Raw genomic sequence first — 10,388 nt, 5'->3', positions numbered from 1 at the left:
GGTAGAAGGTTTGATAGCACGGGGTATTCGGGAGCTGGTCAAAGCTCCATGACTTCAGGGTTCCAGACGCACAGGAATTCGGGCCAGATGAGACCACTTGTACCCCCATGTCCTCGATGTGGCAGACGCCATCCAGGGAAATGCCGTCTTATTACTGGTGCTTGCTTTTCTTGCAGCTGTCAGGGCCATACTATGAGGGAATGTCGATTTGGGGGTGGGGCAGGTGGGCCAGCTCAGCCTACGGGATCAGTTGCGGGTTCGTCTTCTTCTTCAGTTGCTATGCGCCCTATGGGGCAAGGTATTCCGACACCAGCAGGCCGTGGCAGAGGCCGTGGAGGGGCTTCTAGTTCTGGCGGTCCTTCCAACCGCTTATATGCTTTAGCCAGCAGACAGGATCAGGAAGCGTCGCCAAATGTGGTCACAGGTATATTATCGATTTTCTCCCGAGATGTATACGCATTGATAGACCCCGGTTCCACATTATCATATATTTCCCCTTTTGTTGCTAGTAAAATTGGGATAAAATCTGAACCTATAGAACCATTTGAGGTAGCTACACCAGTAGGGGATTTTGTCTTGGCAGAGCTAGTATATAAAGATTGTTTGGTAGTCATATGTAATCGCTGTACCAGGGCAGATTTGATAGAGTTAGCTATGACTGAGTTCGATGTTATTATGGGGATGGATTGGTTAGCTTCCTGCTATGCTAACGTTGATTGCCGAGGCAAATTAGTTCGGTTTCAGTTTCCAAGGGAACCAATTATAGAGTGGAGGGGGAACACAGCATCGCCGAGGGGTAAGTTTATTTCATACCTCAAGGCAAGGAAGATGGTTAGAAAAGGCTATATTTATCACCTGGTTCGTGTGCATGACTTGAAAGCAGAATCACCGACTCTACAATCTGTCCCGGTGGTTAATGAATTTCCAGGTGTATTTCCAGATGAACTTCCAGGCCTTCCTCCTGAACGTGAGATAGAGTTCACTATAGATGTATTGCCAGACACTCAACCTATATCTATTCCTCCTTACAGAATGGCACCTGCAGAGTTGAAAGAATTGAAGGAGCAACTGAGAGATTTGCTAGAAAAGGGTTTCATCAGGCCCAGTACATCACCTTGGGGAGCACCAGTATTATTTGTACGGAAGAAAGATGGGTCGCTGCGAATGTGCATTGATTATAGGCAGCTGAACAAAATCACGATAAAGAACAGATATCCCCTCCCCAGGATTGATGATTTATTTGATCAGTTGCAGGGTGCTAAATGCTTCTCAAAGATAGACTTGCGGTCAGGTTATCACCAGGTGCGGGTAAGGGAGACAGATATTCCGAAGACTGCATTCAGGACTCGATATGGACATTACGAGTTTAGAGTGATGTCTTTTGGGCTGACCAATGCTCCAGCAGTGTTCATGGACTTGATGAACAGGGTGTTTAAGCCATTCCTTGACTTGTTCGTGATTGTATTCATTGATGATATTCTGATCTATTCACGATCGGAAGAAGAGCATGCAGAGCATTTGAGGACAGTACTCAGGGTACTCCAGCTCCAGAAGTTATATGCTAAGTTCTCTAAATGTGAATTCTGGTTGACTTCTGTAGCATTTCTGGGGCATATTGTTGGAGCAGATGGTATTCGGGTAGATTCGCAGAAAATTGAGGCCGTCAAAACTTGGCCTAGACCTACGACGCCTACTGAGGTACGTAGTTTTCTGGGGCTGGCAGGGTATTACAGGAGATTTGTAGAAAAGTTTGCCTCTATTTCAGCGCCTTTAACAAGGCTAACACAGAAGGCAGCCAAATTCCAGTGGACCGATGCTTGTGAACGGAGTTTTCAATTATTGAAAGATAAGTTGACTACAGCTCCTGTTCTAACTCTTCCTGAGGGGCCAGATGGCTATGTTGTTTATTGTGATGCTTCCGGTGTTGGGTTGGGTTGCGTGTTGATGCAGCACGGCAGAGTTATAGCCTATGCCTCCCGACAACTCAGGAAACATGAGAGAAATTATCCTACACATGACCTGGAGTTGGCAGCAGTGATACATGCTTTGAAGATATGGAGACATTATCTGTATGGCGTGCATGTTGATATTTATACAGATCATAAGAGTCTCTAGTATATTTTTAAGCAGAAGGAACTGAATTTGCGACAGAGGAGATGGTTAGAGTTGCTGAAGGATTATGATGTTGATATTCTATATCACCCAAGAAAGGCTAGTGTGATGTCATGTGGCAAAATTTTTATTCTGAGAATGCAATGACAATATTACATATGAATTTAAATACATAAGCAAATAAATACAAATAAGCCAAAAATATTGAAACCCTTATGGTTAGAACCATGTTGAACTGCCCATTAGAGTCGTCATGTGTCATGGTTCACTTTTACACCATCGCATAAAAGATTCTTCATAACTTGGTTCTTTATTGGTTTATTTAATAGAGTCGCCCCCTAATTAATTATTGAAATGAGGAAACCATTTTCTATTTTACCTATTTTAGCCCAAATGACCTTTCCCTTAGCTTTATTTTGACTTATTTGACTTGCGGGGATGGGTGGCACAATTATCGAGGCAAATCCTAGTTTTGAATTCTTAAGTTTGATTTTGGGAAAAACTTGACCAATAGTTGACTTGTGGGTAAACTTATCCAGAATAGAATTCTGATAGTCTCGTTAGGTTCGGAATATGATTTTTTACTTGGTAGAATTATTGGTTCAGATCCCGAGGTGTTCGGGTGTGTTTTGGGTCATTGGTTGTGGTTATGAGAATTTATGATTTTGGGACTTGACCTCGATCAATAGCGGATCAATGTGACATCTTCTTGAAATTTCGAGTGCGTGAGTGAGTTTGTTGCGAATTTTAGAACTGGTTTGCATATTTCATTTGTGTTCGGGTGGTTCCGGATGAGTTTCGCGTGTAAGATCGAAGTTTCAACTTGATATTGTTTTGCTGGTTATGGGATCTTGCTTCTGCGAGCTTGGAGCCACAGCTGTGCCGTAACTGTGCAAGGTGGGCCACAGGTGTGAGATTGGCTGAGGTGGGCTAAGCCCGCTTCTGCATGAAATGAGCCATAGGAGCCGGGCCGCCTCTACATGAAATGGTCCGTATCTGCGGACCTGGGCCAATTAAGTGGACCTCATACCTGTGAGGTTTTTGGCGCTGAAGTGGGCCCATAGGTGCGACGATAGGACCGCTTCTGCAGAAATCATTGAACAGTTAACTATTTACTTCCCAATTTCCAGATTAGGCTATTCATTCATATATTTGAGCTTGAGACCTCAGTTTAAGGATAATTTGAGGAATTTTTCAAGATTCTTCTACATAAGTTCTAATCCTCTTTTTACCTTTATATCATCGATTATTAAGGGTTTCCATATTAGAAATCATGATTTAGGATGAGAAAATTGGGGGTTTTAGCCCCATGTTTAAATTGGGATTTTTCTTGAAATTAATGGTTCGTTTGCGATTAGAATTTCATGATATTTAGGATTATGACTAATTAGACCATTGGTAAGATGAATTTAAGTTAAATTTTCAATTTTTCCCTCGGGGTTCGGGTTTGATTATTTTGGGTTCATTTTTGGTTCTGGACTAAAGTTTAGCAATATGGATATTGTTGGATTCGTGTGACCTCGTAGAATATTATTTTGACTGTGATGAATTTGATTTTATGATATAATTACCATTTTGACCTTTACGTTTGGGTTGGGGTTTAGGGTTGACTTTGTTGGAGCTGAATCCTTTTTTGGCATTATGGGTATTCTTAGAATCGTGTGTTAATGTCGAATTCATATTTTGATAGACTTTGCTCTTTCGGAGGCACTCTGGAAAGGGAAGGCTCAAGTTTGAGTGTTCGTGGCACTGGCTCGACTTTAGACCTAGGTTACGGTTTACTCTTTAGGCTTCGATTAGGGTGCGTATTTAGCCTATAAATTCTAAAGGGGTATTGGGTATGATGGGGGTCCCACCTTAGTGAATGTTATGAGCAATTGGGTGGGTACCGGTGTATAATGTTTTTAGTTTAGGAAAAGAAGTGTATTATGATAGGGATTGGATATTGATCCTTCGGGCATTGGTTGTGGTGATAAATCTAGTTAGGTTGGTATGGTTGTTTCTTATGTAGGTTGTTGTTATAGCCCGTACTTTGTACGTTCGGATATTTCGAGGTAGTCATGGAATGTCGAGGGCAAGACCATTTTCCAAAATTATTTTAATGTACAAATTGTTTGTGAATATTATTTATGAACATTATTAGTATGGAAATATTGAGAAAGACTAAGGGTAAAAAGGGAAATTCACAAAAGGGTTCATGGAAATATTGTGGAAGGCTAAGGGCAAAATGGGAATTTCACAAATGTTCAAGAAAATTCTTGAAGAAGGCCACTTTGGCCGTGTGGCATAGATATACATACATACATATATATATATATATATATGGAAGAGTGATGACAAAATAAAATAATTAGTCATCTTATTTTAATGTTTAAGAAACTTCAAGAAGAGGCCATGTGTTCACATGGTATTGGAAGGAGTCATATATATATATATATATATATATATATATATATATATATATATATATATATATATATATATAACAAAGCAAGACAAGTTAGTCATCTTCCAACACAAGAAACTTGAGAAAAGGAGAAGGGGGCTATTCGGCCATGGCTCCTAAAATTGAGCCATGGAAAATTGATGAAGAAAAAATATTTTCTTCTAGTATTCCAACTAATTTGAAGGCCCTAATTAACATGGAGTGGTTGTTGGAACAAGCAAAGTACTCATGGTGCAAGATGGAAGCTCTAGCCGAATAAGAGGAGTCAAAGAATAAAGGTAAGGTTTAACCCCTCCTTTCATGTATTATAGATGATTTGTGAGTATTGTAGCATGTAGAAACGGATGAAATTCATGACATAGATGTATGTTGGGGATGACCGAATGCAGAGCATGTTGTGTAGATGTGATGAATTGATTTTTATTTAGTATTTGATTGTTGTTGTTGTGGATTCCATAATAAAAATGAAAATTTGATGGCTTGAAATGAAGTTGTAATCGTTTGTGGATTATGGAAGAAGTTAAGGTGACATTAGTATAGTTTCATGTCATTATGAGAATAAAGTTGTTAATGCATAGACTATTATTATAGTTCATGAATTTGGAAGGAAAGAATGTGTTGTTGGATATGTGGAGTTGAGAAGGATTTGGGTAGTAGGTACAATTCATGAACTTGAAAGAAGGAAATGTGTCGCTATTGTTCTTGTTGAATTTGGAAGGTTTCGGGTGATGTAGTATGTTGGTTGGGTTGTTTTAAATATTATGTGAATTGTTTGAAGTATTCTTGAGTCATGTTAGAAAGATTTCGGATTAATACTTGAATGTGGGATTATTGGTATTGACTTGATTATATGTGATTGAATTGAATATAAATGAATGCCGTTGAATTGTGTGACGAAGGTTGTTAATGTTAGAATATGTTTTGGATTGATTGTTGAAGTTAATGGTATAATTGTTGATATTGTTGTTGGTAAATTGGCCGAGTTGAATTCTCGGATTGTTGATTGTTGATTTGATCGAGTTAGATTCTCGGGGATGGTATATTTACAGGGGAAATGCTGCCGAAATTTCGGTAGAATATAAGTGAAGTTATGTGAGAAACTAAGGCAAGCGTATGACGACAAATCTAATGATTGTGTGAATTCTTTGAATGTAGACTAACGAGTTTGGACAATTAAGCGTAGCTAATATGACGTGGAGCAGGTATGTAAGGCTTACCCTTTCTTTCTTTTGGCATGATCTTTGTGAAACAAACAGACAAAGTGTACGTATGATTTCGAAGAAACTCCTATTCTTAGAGCCACTAGGATGGCTAATGTCTTTGACTTTCGAAAACTGTTTTGCTATCTCTTGATACATGTGTGTATGGTTCCGAAAGTCTTACTTTGATTTGATCCATAGCGATGTTCAAAAGGTATGTGATATGACTATTGCTCTGATTTTCCAAAAATACCTTCTGAAACGCTTGTAGAAGGTTCTGTACTTTAAACGCTCATAACCTTCTCATACTAAGTCGGATTGACCCGAAACTTGTTTCTTAGCCTTCAGGTGTCGGTAAGTAAACTTATCCATCGAGTCTTAAAAACTGATTTATGTGCATTTAGTTTCTCACTACTCTGCTCGTGCACGTGTCATTACTTCTTTCGCCGAGTCCCGGGCCGGTATGCATCGTGCGTATGGTTCGCCGGGTCCCCCGCTTGAGGGCCGGGTGCCATATATGTATTCGGGAGTTAGATGTGTTTCGGTGTTATGATGTGTTTATGGTTCGCCGAACCATATATGATGTGATATTATGATGTGGGACAGAGATTACGGAGCAATTCTTCTGGAGTATGATGTGTGTGGCGCCAAAGGCAGGGTGGCGCCACGTTCCCCGGGTCCCGCAAGGGACCGGATACCGTTCCTGGCATGCATGATTTGTGTTTCCAGTAAGTTGTTTTTATTAATTTGCATATCGTGCTTACTTTCTGTACTAATCTTCTGTACTATTTGTTCCGCTTGTGATTCTGTTCATATTACTCCATGCTTTACATGTTCAGTACATATTTCGTACTGACCCCCTTTCTTCGGGGGCTACGTTTCATGCCACGCAGGTATACCCAGATGAGTAGAAGACTTTGCTAGAAGGTGTTTCAGCGGGATTGGCGAACTCCACTTCCTTCCGGAGTGTTGCCTAGTCAGAGCATATATAAGTTGTGATTTCCGATTTGTGTTAGAGACTTTGCAGATAGAGTCGTGGGTACAGAATGTCAGTTTTGTGAGCGGCTCCATCCGCCGATGAGACATTTTGTGATATGCTACAGATTCCATTTGATTACAGATTTTGTTTGATTTGAGAACGATAGAAAGAAAGTTTCTGAAAGCCTTACTATGTGTGTCATGTTTATTTGATTTGAAAGTCTAAAAAGAGTATTTATGTAATAAGAGTCAGAGGGTTCGCTCGGCTCCGAATTTGGGGTCGGGTGCCCATCACACCCTAGTAAGGTTAGGGTGTGACAACTGTGATAGCCATGTTTGATTTATTCTTGCTATGCTTGATTGACTTTGACTCATCACTCCTGATCTCGTATAAACTACGGAAAGAGAATTATTTCAAACATATGACTTGATCTAAGAAATTGCTTGGTGTTGAATATCCACTCTTTAACCTCACAAAATTGTTCGTATATGTTATTACTTATGTTGCACTCATTTTATTCTTGTTAAGCACTTTTTTGAATAAGTTATGGAATAATGGAGAATATGATATGGTATAATGGACCGGAATAAAGGTAAGGTTATTGTTCTCATAGTTTGGCGGTATAGTGAGTATCTCATAGTCCGGTGGTAAAGTTGAGCGGTACAGTGAGGGGTCACAGTTTGAAGGAAAAGGACCTCGAGCGGTACAGTGATAGATATATGGACCTTGCGAGTCTCCCATGGGTCATGACTATACGACATAGCTTATAGCATATGTGTACCGGGATAGTTATTTGGCCAACGCAATGCAGTTTTATTCTCATTACTCATTCCTTCCATGCGATACATGTTTATCTGTCTTACCTTATTTCTTGTTGAATTAAATGAAACATGCTTAAATGGTCACAGTTAACTTACTATAGCTTTATTGGTTCACTTGGTGCTTATTTCAGTCTTTATATGTTTTATACGTAATTCCATCGTTGTCGGCCTATGATACCAACGAAGTACTAGTGGTTTGTACTCACCTACATTTGTTGCACTTTCTGGTGCAGATACAGACCTATGTTCCAGTTTGAGACCTCGTGGTTGATCCTGAAGCACATCATTCGAGATATTCAGGGTGAGCTACATGGTTGACTCATGGCCCCTAGATTTATCTTCCTTATTTACTTTCAGTTTGACTCTTCAGACAGTTTATTTTGTGCTACGGGACTTGTATCAGATTTTCTGGTGTTCTTGTACAATTTAAACCAGGTTTTGGGATGTATTAGACTCATTTAATTTCCAAACTTCTTCCTTTATATATGTCAGACTGTTGGATTATGTTCAAGTGTACTTACTGCTCTTGCTTTATCTTCCAAATGGCTTTAAGTTTGGGAATGGTTCGCCTACCAGTGTGATAGTGTAGGTGTCATCATGACCTGCGAATTTTGGTCGTAATAAATTGGTATTAGAGCTTTAGGTTCACCAATCTCATGAGTACAAGAGCAATGTCCAGTAAAGCCTTGCGGATTAGATTGTAGACGTTTGTACCCATCCTTGAGAGGCCATCGGGCATTTAGGAATCTTCTATTCTTTCATTCCTTTCGTGCTGATTTGTTCAAACTAATGGCTGATTCATATTCTATTTTTTCACAGATGGTGAGGACACGTGCAGATGTGGCTAGGGATGAGGCATCGACATCTACAACCAGAGGTGTGGTAGGAGCAGGGGCCGAGGTAGAGATCATAGTAGGGGTAGACCTTGTGGAGCAGTACTGGCTAGAGGTTGGGCACCAGTGCTAGATCAGTGTCTCCCGAGCTGGAGATTGAGCATGAGAATAAGCCTTTTAAAGAAGAGAAGTTGGGACCAACCCAGACACCACCTGAGATAATTTCTACGCCAGTACTACAAGATGCTATGGTACGCATTCTGAGTCTACTTGAGGGATTGACCTAAGCCGGCACATTTCAAGCTATCTGTTATGTCCCGTATTTTCATACGTCGGGACGTTTTAAAATAAGCGCGACGAGTTAAAGGCAAGACTATCTTAAGATATGAAGTAGAGATTTTAACTTCCGGTTTCGTGTCGAGTCACAATTTATCCACAACTGTCGTGTGGCATTAAACGAGTAATGGAAAATTGGGATTAAACTAACCATAATTGGATTAAAAAGTGGGATTGGAAAGACAAAAAAAAATCAGTCCACTTTATGCCTTGTTTGGCCGTGCCATGTAAGGCTTTGGTCAAAGAATCTTGACCCAATTTAGTGTAATCCACATGGCCAACTCAATGAGGGGAACATATTGACACAAAGTCTGATCACTCCACACCTTCACAACATAATTTTCATCACCACAAGTCAAGAAACATTTAGAGATAGAAAGAGTAGAGAGAGGTGCTCTCGGCTAAGAGCTAGCCGAGAGGGTGGGGTGATATTGTGCCCAGAAATTCCAGTTTTTCTCCATCAAAACTATCCCTCATCTAGTGTGTAAGAAAGTGTATTAGTTGTTGAAGAGAAACAAGAAAGTGAAGCACTCAATAGAGTTGAAAATTCGGCCAAGTGAAGCACAAGATTGAAAGGTAAGAATGTTTGTTGTTTCTTGTGTTGCATGATGATTTGAATGTATAGTTCATGCATGTTGTTGTTGGATTGTGGTTGTAGTTGAAGTAGAGAGTGAGCCGTGTGTGAGGTGAGTTTATGACTGATTTCATTGTGCATGTATTGTTAGTGAATTGAATATGTATCAACATATGTAAATGAACAAAGATTGTGGGAGTTTGGTTGTGATGTTGCATGTTGGCTATTGGACTGTTTTTGCTCGAATTTAAAATGAATCATGTGTTGAAGATTCTGATGAAGTCATGCTTAATCTTGTTGAACATGTATTGGAAATGAATTGAATGCATTGTAGTTGGATAAACGAATGAAAATCATGAAGTTGGAGTAGTTGTGATGAAACCGGGTAGGGGGCTGTTTTGGACGAATTCATGGACTGTTTTGGGCTATAATTTGATTGTTGTTGTTGTGGAAATTGTAGTGTATTGTATGCATGTTGAATATGTAAATTAAGGTGTTCAAGAAACGAATTATGTTGAGGGGTAGGGGCAGTCCAAAAACCGTGGACAGTTTTAGGGATTAGAAGTGAAATTGTGTGTGTTGAATGTTGGTTTTTGTTGCAAACGTGTAGTGAATGTAAAATGCCATGATTCAAGTTAAAAATGAACTGATTGTGGGCTGTTGTAAGAGTGAAGATGATGCTAAAACAGTTCCAAGATTTCATGAAAGTAAAGTCATGAAAAGTGTTGTGTTGTTGCAAGTTAAAACTGGAAAATTGCTAAGTAAGAATGGAAATGATGTGTGTGTTGGGTTGCCGTGTGTATGAGACTATTTTGGGTGGTGTAGGGACTGCCCAAGTTCCCTAAGTCATGCTTAAACAAGTTTTGATCAATATATGAAAGAACGACTAGCCATGTTAGCTTGTAACGCTAGTTGGGTTAAATGCGAACGAAACGTCGTTTAATTGTTAGAAAGGAGTTGTGAATGTCACAATACGTGTTGAATGCCCTTGTAGACTAATTGTAGTTCTTCACATCTTGATATAGGATAAGTATTGTTGGGCAGCAAGTACAAGTTAGAATACAACTAAACGCAAAAGGTATGTAAAG

This window comes from Lycium barbarum, chromosome 4 (genome assembly GCF_019175385.1).
Source record: "Lycium barbarum isolate Lr01 chromosome 4, ASM1917538v2, whole genome shotgun sequence".
NCBI classification, from domain to species: Eukaryota; Viridiplantae; Streptophyta; class Magnoliopsida; order Solanales; family Solanaceae; genus Lycium; species Lycium barbarum.
Note: the sequence above shows the minus strand (reverse complement) of the source record.